Source organism: Onychomys torridus, chromosome 7 (assembly GCF_903995425.1).
Source record: "Onychomys torridus chromosome 7, mOncTor1.1, whole genome shotgun sequence".
Classification (NCBI taxonomy): Eukaryota; Metazoa; Chordata; class Mammalia; order Rodentia; family Cricetidae; genus Onychomys; species Onychomys torridus.
In genome coordinates this window covers 94410338-94423718 of record NC_050449.1, presented here as the reverse complement: position 1 = coordinate 94423718, position 13381 = coordinate 94410338, and positions in this window count along the sequence as shown.

The following is a 13381-nucleotide window of genomic DNA, read 5'->3' as shown; positions in this document are numbered from 1 at the left end:
TATCTGCTATCTATAGAACATTCCACCTGAACAAAAAAGAATATACCTTCTTCTCAGCACCCCATGGAACCTTCTCTAAAATCGACCACATACTTGGCCACAAAGCAAATCTCAACAGATACAAAACAATTGGAATAACCTCCTGTGTTCTGTCGGACCACCATGGTTTAAAGTTAGATTTCAATAACAAAAAAACTACAGAAGTCCTACAATCTCATAGAAACTGAATAATGCTCAACTGACTGACCAATGGGTTAAGGAAGAAATAAAGAAATAAATTAAAGACTTCCTAGAGATCAATGAAAATGAATACATCACATACCCAAACTTATGTGACACTATGAAAGCAGTGCTAAGAGGAATATTCATAGCACTAAATGCCCACATAAAGAAGCTGGAGGAATCTCACGCTAGTGACTTGACAGCACACCTGAAAGCTCTTAAACAGGAAGAAGCAAAGTCTCTCAGGAGGAACAGACTCCAGGAAATTATCAAATTGAGAGCTGAAATCAATAAAATAGAAATAAAAAGAACAATACAAAGGATTAATGAAACAAAGAGTTGGTTCTTTGAGAAGATCAACAAGATAGACAAGCCCTTATCCAAACTAACCAAAAGACAGAGAGAGAGCATCCAAATTAACGAAATCAGAAATGAAAAGGGGGACATAAACAACAGACAATGAGGAAATCCAGAGAATCATCAGGTCATACTTCAAAAACCTCTACTCCACAAAACTGGAAAATCTAAAAGAAGTGGGTAATTTTCTGGATAGGTACCACATACCTAAGTTAAATCAGGACCACATAAACCATTTAAATAGTCCAATAAAAACTAAGGAAATAGAATCAGTCATTAAAAGTCTCCCAACCAAAAAAAAATCCCAGGACCAGATGGGTTCAGTGCAGAATTCTACCAGATCTTCAAAGAAGACTTAATACCAATACTCATTAAATTGTTCCACACAATAGAAGCAGAAGGAATATTACCAAACTCCTTCTATGAGGCTACAATTACCCTGATTCCTAAAGCAAACAAACATGCAACAAAGAAAGAGAACTACAGACCAATCTCCCTCATAAACATTGATGCAAAAATACTCAATAAAATACTGGCAAACAGACTCCAAGAACGCTTCAAAACAATTATCCACCATGATCAAGTAGGCTTCATCCCAGGGATGCAAGAGTGGTTCAACATACAAAAGTCCGTCAATGTAATACACCATATAAACAAACTCAAAGAAAACAACTACATGATCATCTCAGTGACGCAGAAAAGGCATTTGACAAAATCCAACACCCCTTCATGACAAAGGTCTTGGAGTGATCAGGACTACAGGGAACATACCTAAACATAATAAAGGCAATCTACAGCAAGCCAACAGCCAACATCAAATTAAATGGAGAGAAACTCAAAGCAATACCACTAAAATCAGGAACAAGGCAAGGCTGTCCCCTCTCCCCATACTTATTCAATATAGTACTTGAAGTTCTAGACAGGGCTATAAGACAATATAAGAAGATTAAGGGGATACAAATTGGAAAGGAAGAAGTCAAGCTTTCCCTATTTGCAGATGACATGATAGTATATATGAGTGACCCCAAAAGTTCAACCAAGGAACTGATACAGCTTATAAAAATGTTCAGCAACATAGCAGGATACAAGATCAACTCAAAAAAATCAGTAGCCCTCCTATATACAATAGACAAACTGGCTGAGAAGGAAATCAGAGATACATCACCCTTTACAATAGCAACAAATGATATAAAATACCTTGGGGTTACTCTAACTAAGCATGTGAAGGAACTATATGACAAGAACTTTAAGTCCCTGAAAAAAGAAATTGAAGAAGATGTCAGAAAATGGAAAGATCTCCCATGATCATGGATAGGCAGGATTAACATAGTAAAAATGGCGATCTTACCAAAAGCAATCTACAGATTCAACACAATCCCCATCAAATTACCAACACAATTCTTCACAGATCTGGAAAGAATAATACTCAACTTCATATGGAAAAACAAAAAACCCAGGATAGCCAAAAGAATCCTGTACAATAAAACAACCTCTGGAGGCATCTTGATCCCTGACCTCAAGCTCTACTATAGAGCTACCATAATAAAAACAGCTTGGTACTGGCATAAAAACCGACATGTGGACCAATGGAATCGAATTGAAGACCCTGACATTAACCCGCACACTTATGAACATATAATTTTTGACAAAGAAGCCAAATATGCACAATGGAAAAAAGAAAGCATCTTCAACAAATGGTGCTGGCATAACTGGATGTCAATGTGTAGAAGGCTGCAAATAGATCCATATCTGTCACTGTGCACAAAACTTAAGTCCAAGTGGATCAAAGACCTCAACATAAATCCAGTTACTCTGAACCTGATAGAAAAGAAAGTAGGAAGTACTCTTGAACACATTGGCACTGGAGATCACTTTCTAAATATAACACCAGTAGCACAGACACTGAGAGAAACAATCAATCAGTTGGACCTGTTGAAACTGAGAAGCTTTTGTAGAGCAAAGGACATGGTCAACAAGACAAAGCGACAGCCTACAGAATAGGAAAAGGTCTTCACCAACCCCACATCTGACAGAGGGCTGATATCCAGAATATATAAAGAACTCAAGAAATTAGACATCAAAATGTCCAACAGTCCAATTAAGAAATGGGCTATAGAACTAAACAGAGAATTCTCAACAGAGGAAGTTCAAATGGCTGAAAGGCATTTAAGGAATTGCTCAACATCCCTAATTATCCGGGAAATGCAAATCAAAACAACTCTGAGATACCACCTTATACCTGTCAGAGTGGCTAAGATCAAAAACACAGAAGACAACTTGTGCTGGAGAGGATGTGGAGCAAGGGGAACTCTCCTCCACTGCTGGTGGGAATGCAAGTTTGTACAGCCACTTTGGAAATCAATATGGCACTTCCTTAGAAAATTGGGAATCCATATCCTCCAAGACCCAGCTGTAGCACTGTAGTGGATAGCCATCCCAGCATTGGCCTGGAAGTTCCAACCCCCATTGAGGCTTCGGTAATGGTCATGCCCACAAGGCAGGGCGGAGGAGGAAGCAGAAGACCAAGGTCTCTTGCTTGGTTCCCAGACCCTGGACGCTGGAGGTAGACCAAGCAGAGTTCTCCAGAGAACACCACCAGAATGTGCTATACCTTTGCCAGACCCTGCAACCTACCCTTTCATTTGTAAGTTAGCCCACAAAATAAACCTCCCTTTTAACTATGTGGAGTGGCCTTAATAATTTCACCAATATCTGGCGCTCATGTGGGGCAACTTCCAAAGGCCTAGGCGGCTCCCTCCCTCAGCCTCCTCCCCGGCTGGCGGGTACCTAAACCCGCCTGCAAAGTTCCATTTAACCAGGGGATGCCTACATGGTTCCATTCCCGAAATAGGGAGCAGCTAGTACCGTCTCAGTTCTCTAGCTTAGCACTCTTGGGCATATACCCAAGGAATGCTCAATCATACCACAAGGGCATTTGCTCAGCTATGTTCATATCAGCATTATTTTTAATAGCCAGAACCTGGAAACAACTTAGATGCCCTTCAACTGAAGAATGGATAAAGAAAATATGGTACATATACACAATGGAGTACTACTCAGCAGAGAAAAACAATGACATCATGAGGTTTGCAGGCAAATGGATGGATCTAGAAAAAATCATCCTGAGTGAGGCAACCCAGACTCAGAAGGACAAACTTGGTATGTACTTACTCATAGGAGGATACTACATGTAAAACAAAATGATTAGACTGCTATACAACTCCAGGGAGGCTACCTAGAAACCGAGACCCTAGGAAAGACACAGGGATCGCCCAATGACAGAGAAATGGATGAGATCTACATGAACAACCTGGACGACAGTGGGAGTAATGAAGGGCAAGGTTTGAGGGAAAGAGAGCTTAGGAGAGCAGGAGATCTCAGCTGGATCAAGAACAGAAAGGGAGAACAAGGAATAACAGACCATGATAAATGATGACCACATAAGAACAGGAATAGGCAGAGTGCTCGAGAGGTCCCCAGAAATCCATAATGATACATCCTCTGTAGACTGCTGGCAATGGTCGAGAGAGAGCCTGATCTGACCTAGTCTGGTGATCAGATAGCCAAACACCCTAACGGTCGTGCAGGAACTTTCATTCAATAGCTGATGGAAGTGGACGTAGAGATTCTCAGCCTGGCCCCAGGTGGAACTCCAGGAGTCCAATTGTCGAGAAATAGGAGGGAATGTAAGAGCATGAATTGTTGAGACCAAGATTGGAGAGGCACAGGGACAAATAGCCAAACGAATGGAAGCACATGAATTATGAACCAAAGGCTGTGGAGCCCCCAGCTGGATCAGGCCCTCTGGATAAGTGAGACAATTGAATAGCTTGAACTGTTTGGGAGGCATCCAGGCTGTCCGACAGGGACCTGTCCTTAGTGTATGAGCTGGCTGTTTGGAACCTTGGGCTTACACAGGGACACTTTGCTCAGCCTGAAAGGAGAGGACTAGACCTGCCTGTACTGAATCCACCAGGTTTAAATGAATCCCTAGGGGAGTCTTGGCCCTGGAGAAGATGGGAATGGAGGGGAGGGGCTGGGGGAAGGTGGGGGCGGGGGCAGGAGGGGGGAGGACAGGGGAACCCATGGCTGATGTGTAAAATTAAAACACAAATATAATAAAAAATAAAAAAAAAACAAAGATAGAACCCCCCCCCCCAAAAAAAGAGCTGTAACCTGTTTTGCCTTCACCTGGAGAGAGGATAACATCTTCAACCTTTTCACCTAGGATCTTGTATGTTTCATTTCCTCAAAAGTCCAGAGAATTGCAGAGAAATGGCTCAGGAATCAAGAGCACTTGTGTCTTCGGTTTTCTACTACTGTGATAAAACACCATGACCCTAGGCAAACTGGGGAGGAAAGGATTTATTTTACCCTACAGCTTATAGTCCATCATCCAAAGAAGTAGGAGCAGAAATTCAAGGCAGGAACCTGAAGACAGGAACTGAAGTAGAAGCCACGGAAGGGTCCTGCTTGCAACTTGCTCTTTGTGGTTTGCTTATCCTGCTTTCTTATAGCACTAAGGACCACCAGCCAAGGAGTGGTACTGCCCATAGCAAGGTGGGCACTACTACATCAATCAATCATCCACCAAGAAAATGTGTGCTAGGCTTGCTCACAGCTCAATCTGTGGGGACACTGTCTCAGATAAGGCTCCTTCTCCCCAAATGACTCTCGTTTGTATGTCAAAATGACATAAAACCAGCCCAGACAACTTGTTCCACAGTCATGAGGACCAGAGTTCAGATCCTAACACCCATATAATAATCCAGACATTCCCTAAAAATGCTTTTAAACTCTCTAAGGGTGGTGAAGCCAGGCAGGATTGCTGGGACATGCTGGTTTCCAGACTAGTAAAGAGACCTGGGTTCAGAAAGAGACCATGCCTCAGAGGGACAGGAGGAAACTGATGGGAGAGGACACCTGACACCTTCTTCTGACCTCTGTGTGCAAGCTAGGCACATCCATCAGAAAGCACACACATGCATACACACACATAGGCATATAAACAAACAAATAAATAAAACTTTAAAGAGAATTCCAGAGGATCAAGAAAACATGTAAATGCAGCATTTCACCAATTCTATCCCAAAATGCTGTAAAATACAAGCAAATCCCATCATAAATATGTTATTGCCATAGCTTACAAGTTAATCCCCAACACCCATTGGCAATAACATTTCCCAAGGAAGAAATATAATGTGATCAGGAAACAATGCATCTTTTGCAATTGAGAATCGCATTGTTAACACTACCCCGCAGGTCTCAGCACAGGCTAAGCCCTGGCTCATCACAATCTTGGAAATGACTTACTGACTCTAGACAAAGCTGTCAGAGAGCATGTGGGTAGTCCATCGCTGAGCTAACTGCTCCCTGATGCTCTGACCATGCTAAAGATGGTGATGTTCCTGGACGCATCTTCTCTTGGGGTGGATGATGAGATTTCCTAGTGAGATCTGAGCTTGCTTTACCCAGCAGGGCTGCATTAAAGGATTGCTTGACCACACTGTGGTTGCCAGGTGATTGGAAAAGGGTCTGCACTGGGCTATGCTGGGGGGAGGTCTTTTGCTCCACCCCTTGGCACTCCTATAAAAGGCCCTTCAGAAGGGACCAAAGGGCTGGTGGATAAGGATCCAGGCCCTCCTGAAACTATCCTGTGTTTCCATCTGTTTCTCTCCCCTCTATCCTTCAATCTAAATATTTCTCAGTTCACCCTTCCCAAGAGGACTCTGGGGAAAAAGTGAAATGGGGCCTTTCACAGAGAAATGGGTGGTCCTCTCACAGAGATGAACATCATTCTCGTGGGCTTTGAGACCATGATTTCTTGATATGACCCTTCTACCACTGAATCTGCTCCTTACCGTTGGAGGATTTATTAAGGCAACTCCATGTAGTTAAAAGGGAGGCTTATTTGGGGGTAACTTACAACAAGTAAAGGGATAGGTTACAGGATCTGGGAGAGGTGAAGTACAGTCCAATGGTGTTCTCTGGAGAACTCTGCTCAGTCTACATCCAGCATCCAGGATCACCAGGAACCAAGAGAACTGGCACATCTGGATCTTGGGTCTTAAGGGCTCCCATCTTGGCCCCGCCTCTGGAGCAGGCCATAGGTAGGCATGACAGTTGCCGGAAGCCTCTATGGGGGCAGTACTTCCAGGTCAAAGCTGGAATAGCTGCCCACTGCACCTTACAGTGCAGGTTGTGCGGATGCAACACCTAAACACAATCAGCCAGATCTAAACAGCCAGCAGCTTTTGCAGTTAGAAACCCATCTGTTTACCAGAGGCCATCACTACCGGCCTTTACCTTGTACACTCACATTTGAGGCCACACTAAGCATCCGAAGTCACAGTGACACAAGCAACGTAGCTGTGTGAGATGTTACTAGAGAAATTTATCCTAAGTTCTACTGCAGAGGTCTGTCTGGTACTGGCAGGGAGGAAGCTGTTTCCCCTTGCTGGGTTGAAGCAGGTCAGTACCTCTGTCTGCTACAATAACGCTCTCAACCGGTGAGATGTCTAGCATAAAATGTCCATCTCTGGGAAGTGAGAGGACAGAAGCAAAGCAGGGTTCTGTAGTCATTTGGTGATTCCACATGACCACAGACTTAGAGGAGGTAGTTCAAAGAAATATCTGAAAGGTCCCACAGCCTGCAGGGAAAGCCACTTCCAGGAACAACCACGGAAAGTATATGTGCTAGTGGCTTAACCTTATGCTCCAGAAAGCAAAAATGTTGGGGTTTGAATATTGGCCCTACTTGTGAGACTTTTAAAAACGGACAGTTAAACCTTCTGAGGTTCTTTCCTGGTTGGTAAAAGTTCAGATGCTGGAACCTGTTGCCCAAATCAGGAATTTCCCATGATGAGTCACGTAGAGCATCTGACACAGACAGATACTACTTAATAGTGTTTGTGCTCAGCAAGTCATTAAGCAGAACATGGGACACAGATTGAAACAGAGGTGGGCTCAAACTCCATACACAGTCTTTACTGTAACCAGCAGGACATGGGTCCTCTTTGAATCTCAATTTCTCATCCATGCAAAGAGAATTGCTTCAGAGTCGCTGGAAGGTTCAGTGAGCAAATGCCTGGCATGAGAGATTTCATGGAACAAATTATGACAGACCCACTGGAGATTCGATTTTCTGGTTCCTGGGGCTGTATATTTGGATCAGGACACAACTCTCTGCCTGTCTTTGGAGACAAACTGGGCCAGTACACCCTTACAGCATCTCCTCCTCACCAGATCCTCCTCATCAGCCCCTCCTCCTCGGACCAGCTCCTCCTCCTCATCAGCTCCTCCTCCTAACAGCTCCTCCTCCTCCTCACCAGCTCCTCCTCCTCACCAGCTCCTCCTCCTCCTCACCAGCCCCTCCTCCTCACCAGCTCCTCCTCCTCCTCCTCACCAGTTCCTCCTCCTCACCAGCTAGTCCTCTAGGGCTGACTTTGTCCTCCCTGCTCTCTTCCTGTTCTAAACTATCTTAGTGTTTGGTTTTTTTTTTTTTTTTAAGTTTAAGAGTTACAGAAAAGCTACAGAAACCCTGCAGAGAATTCCCACACAAGCCACATCTAGCTCCCAATTATCAGAGCCTGACATTCATAGGGTACATCTGTCATTAGTGAACCATGCTGATCGTGGACTGAAGTCCAGACTTTGCTCAGATACAGCAAGTTCACATACCTTCAATTTTATCATTGATCCTGAATATTGCCCAGGATGTCATGCTCCATGTATACATCGGGTTTCTTGAGATTCCTCTAGATGTGAGTTTCTCAGACTTCCCTTGGTTTTTGATAGTCTTAGTTTTAAAACTTGAGGCATCCTGGTCAAATGTTTTTCTAGAACATACTCTAGTTTTAGATTGTCTGATACTTTTCTTGTGATCGTACTAGGGCTTCGGTGTTGGCCTATTTTGTCTTGTTTGTACTGGGGATGATCTCTATGGAGGTAGCATGCCACGTTTGACCCATCATATCAAGACTACAAGCTTTCTGGCTTTCTGGAGCCCATTACCTCTAGCTGGACACTTTGCTCACTCTTGATGCAAGGGGAGGGGCTTGGTCCTGCCTCAACTGAATGTATCAGGTTTTGCTGTCCTCCCATGGGAGGCCTTACCCTTTAGGAGGAGGGGATGGGTAAGGAGGGGTGAGAGGGGGATCATGTGGCTAGAGTTCTGTTTGTAGGCATCTTGTGAAGCTCGTCCTTTTACACCTTTCCATTCTGTGTTGTTTGGAAGAAATTAACTATATCCACACTCAAGGAGTAGGAAGTTAAAGGCAAGAAAACCACATAAGTGATTTGAAGTTCTTACACATAGGAGGCACATTTCTTTCCATGACTTACTTAGTCACTTACTTATTTCAGCATTGATGAGTGTTTATTTTATGTTGATACAACCCAGTGCCACTCTGATTCCACCTACTAGCCATTGGGAATTTATGCAGCTGACACTGTGGCCCTTTGACAAACCCTGTCATTGTATATTTTCAAACACTTCTCTAACTTTTGGGCATTGTCTGATGCTCCAGGATCACCTTGTAGGTTCCCTTACCCCACAGTAAGTCATTTCTCCAGGATCACTGGACCTTTCTGTGAGAGACTATATCTGAGACGAGGATCTTAATCGTGGTGTGTGCACTGTGACTAGACTGCTAATGGATCTAAACCTTCTCAGCTGACAGAGGATAAAATACATGTGCTCCTAACCCATTGATATATACATATCTACAAAGATTTTAACATGTATTCATCTGTATCTGTTCAAAGTGAAATATGAGTTCATAGATCAATGTCTCCTACTCTGCTTGCACCATCTGGATTCTTCTAACTTCCCTTCCTTGTCTGTCTATAACCTTCTACATCATCCATGGACATCCAGTTCCCAATGTCCATTCATTTAGCCCCTCAGTTGCAGCACACATGTACAATAGTTTCTGAATTGTTAATCTGTACCACCATGGGAAACACACATTTTAGCCACAGTAGTATTTATGTACAGTTCCTTTGTCTTTGGTCTATAGTCCTCTCTCATTTTTAAAGTTCCCAAGATGAGGATCTTTCCCCTTATGCCCTCAGCAAGGCTTTTTTCTTCTGGGCATGGTGGTGCATACCTTTAATGGAAGGCTCAGGGGGCAGAGGCAGTGGATCTCTGTGAGTTCAAGGACAGCCTGATACACATAGAGAGTTCCAGGATGACCAGAGCTACATAGACACCCTGTCTAAAATATTTTAAAGGGCTTTTTCATGTATTTGTAACATAATTAGAGTCTTTAACCCAGTCTACATTCAGTTCTAGAACCATCCTAAATGGTTGTTTACATGAGTATGTGTTAAGGCTCACTCACTGTGCTTTAAAGTTCTATGGATCTTGACAAATGTGTGATGCATGCATGCACCATTACATCATCATACAAAATAGCTTAATCACCTCAAAATACTCCCATGAGCTGCACCTGCTCAGACCTCTTCCTTTCCTTCCCTGACAGCATAGAGTCTATGCACTGTCTCCACAGCTTTGCCTTTTTCAGAGCATGATAGAATTGGAACTGAACATATGCTTTCCAACAGGCTTCTTCTACTTGACAATATGCATTTAAGGCTCCACTACGTCTTTCTGTGGCTCATTCCCTTTTAGTCACTGAATGGTATTCCTTCGTGTGGAAGTGCTGTAGGTTGTTGATTCCTTCACCTATTGGAAATCATCTTGGTTGCTTCCAATTTGGGACAATTAAGAATAAAAATACAGTGAATTTTTGTGTGAAGTTTTTCCTGCTTCAAATCAGCAGACTAAAAGCCTGAGTACAGTTATCAAATATATGACAAGGCTGTTTAGACTTGCTCAGAACTGCCAAGTTGCCCTGAATGTAACTACACCACTTTACATCCCTGCCATCAATGAGTGATACTCCAGGTTTCACATCCCCACCAAACATTACCTTCAGTATTTTGGGTGTTAGCCATCCTAAGAGGTATGCAGAGACATCTTGTTTTTGTTTTCATTTGAAATCCCCTAGCAACAAATGATTTAAGCATTTTTCAATTTTTTATTTGCCATCTGTATCTCTTCTTTGGTATCTGTTCAGAACTTCTGCCTCTCTTTAATTGCCTTATTTTTAAGAGTTTTCTCTTTTAAGAGTTATCTGCTTTCTAAGAGTTATGTGTAGAATTTACATGAAAGTCTTTTATCAGACACATCTCTTATAAATATATTTCTTTTAATTGGTGACTTTAACACTGTCTTTTACAGAAATGAAAATTTTTAGTTTATTTATTTGTCTGTGTACATATGTGCAGGTGTTGAGGAGTGCACATGTATCCATGCATGGAAAAGCCAGATCTCAGCCTCAGGTGCCCTTCCTCAGGAGCTGCCCATCTTTTATTTTTTATTTGTTTGGTTTTTGTTGTGTCTTGTTTTGGATACAAAACCTGAGGTTTGAGGATTAGGCTGGGCTGGCTCACCACCAACACCCAAAGACTTTGCATGTCTGTCCTTCAGTGCTGGGATTACAAACTCATGTTACCACACCTGGCTTTTTATGTGACTGTGGGGAATTGTATTGGTTACTCCTTTACTGCTGTGATAAGACACCATGGCCATGGTAACTTACAGGAAGACAGACTTATTTACACTCATGGTTCTGGAGGGATAAAAGTCATCACCATCACCATGAGGAAAACATGGCAGCTAGCAGGCAGGGCAACTGGAGCAGCAAGCTGAGAGTTCACATCTTAAACCTCAAGCATGCAGCAGAGAGAGTGAATTCAAAATAGGCAAGGCTCTAAACTTTCAAAGCTCACCTCCAGTGACGGAGTCCCTCCTAAAACAAGGGCATACCTCCAAAAACCCCCAAATGGCCCCATTACTACATAAATATCTTAGCTTATGTGGGATATTCTCATTCAAACTAACACAGGGAGTGAACACAGGTTCTCATTGTTGCATGATTGTGAAATTAGTGTTCTTATTACATTTATCTGTTTAGTGTGTGTGTGTGCATGTATGCCCCTGTGTGTGTGTGGGGGGGTAGTATACTTGTGAAGGTTATAGGACAACCTACAGGACTTCATTCTCACCTTCTGCCATGTCCCAAGAATCAAACTCACATCACCAGACTTAGTGGTGAGTATTTTAAGCCACTGGACCATTTTGCAAGTCTGAAAATGTTTATTTTAATAAAACCCAACTTGTCAATTTTCTCTTCATGAGTTGCATGTTTGGCATTATACCTGGATATTTCTCCTGCCTCTCCTTTCGATGGTTTCTAGTTTGTATTTACATGTAGGTCTGTGCTCCACTTTAAGTACAGCTTTGTGAGTGTGAAAGATCTGTCTATGGTCGGTGCTTAGGCGCCATTCTTTACTGCATTGTCATCACTCAATGTGTTGGTGTAGGATCCCGTCCTCAGGCTCTATTCCGTCCCCTCGGGCCTTGTGTCTATTCAGTTGCCCCACCCACACTGCAATGCTATAACATTCTCATAAGTCTTGTGATCGGAAAGTGAAAAGTCTGTTGTCGTGGTGAAATATTGGACCGAAAGCAACATTGGAAGGAGGTTTATTCGGGTTATAAGTCCAGGTTTTAGGCCATCCCTTCAGGGAAGTCATTGTCTCAAGAGCTTGAGTCAGCTAGTCATACACATTCATAGTCTAGAGCAGAGAGAAACAAATACACCCATGATGCCTGCTTGCTTCTTCCTTTGAAGCTTTCTCTAACCCATAGTCCAGCACCCAGCCCAAGGAATGTTTCCACTCACAGTGAGCTGGGTCTTCTTTTATCAATCATAGTCAAGACAATCCCCCATCTCATTGGCCAACTGACCTAGATAATTCCTCTACTGAGATTCCCTGCCCAGGTGATCCTAGGCTGTGCCAAGCTGACATTTAAATTTAACCAGTTGGTGAGAAGTTATTGTATGAGCAAGAATTGTTGAGCCCAAGATTGGAAAAAGCACAGGGACAAATAGCCAAACTAATGGAAGCACATGAATTATGAACCAAAAGCTGTGGAGCCCCCAGCTGGATCAGGCCCTCTGGATAAGTGAGACAATTGAATAGCTTGAACTGTTTGGGAGGCACCCAGGCAGTGGGACCTTGACCTGTCCTTAGTGCATGAGCTGGCTGTTTGGAACCTGGGGCTTATGTGTGGACACTTTGCTAAGCCTGGAAGGAGGGGTCTGGACTTGTACTGAATCTACCAGGTTAAGCTGAATCCCCAGGGGAGTCTTTGCCCTGGAGGAGATGGGAATGGGGGGGAAGGGCTGGGGGGAAGGCGGGGGCAGTAGGGGGACACAGGGGAACCCATGGCTGATATGTAAAATTAAAACACAAATATCTGTATAAAAATAAAATTTGGAAAAAAATAAAACAAAATTAACCAGCATAGATCCCAACTTTAGCCTTCAATATTGCCCTGACTGTTCTGGGTCTTTTGCTTTTCCATAAAAACTTGAGGAACAGTTTTCTTGTATCTACAGAATGCTCCACTAGGATATTGATTGGAATTACATTGAATCTACAGGCAATTAGGGAAAAACTGACATCTTAAATGTGTTGTGTCTCAATCCATAAACACAGCCTATCCCTGCAATTATTTAGATCTCCTTTGATTTCTTTTGTCACAGTTATAATTTTTTAACATACTGACTCTGTACATGCAGTGTTGGAGTCACAGCTAATGTACTTTTTTGGAAGAGTATCTCAGTAAGTGGACATTTTTCTAGTTCATTTCTGCTTGTTCATTGGGGGATATAATATGAAAAAATACTACTTTAGAATTTTTTTCTAAATAATAGTTCCCATTATC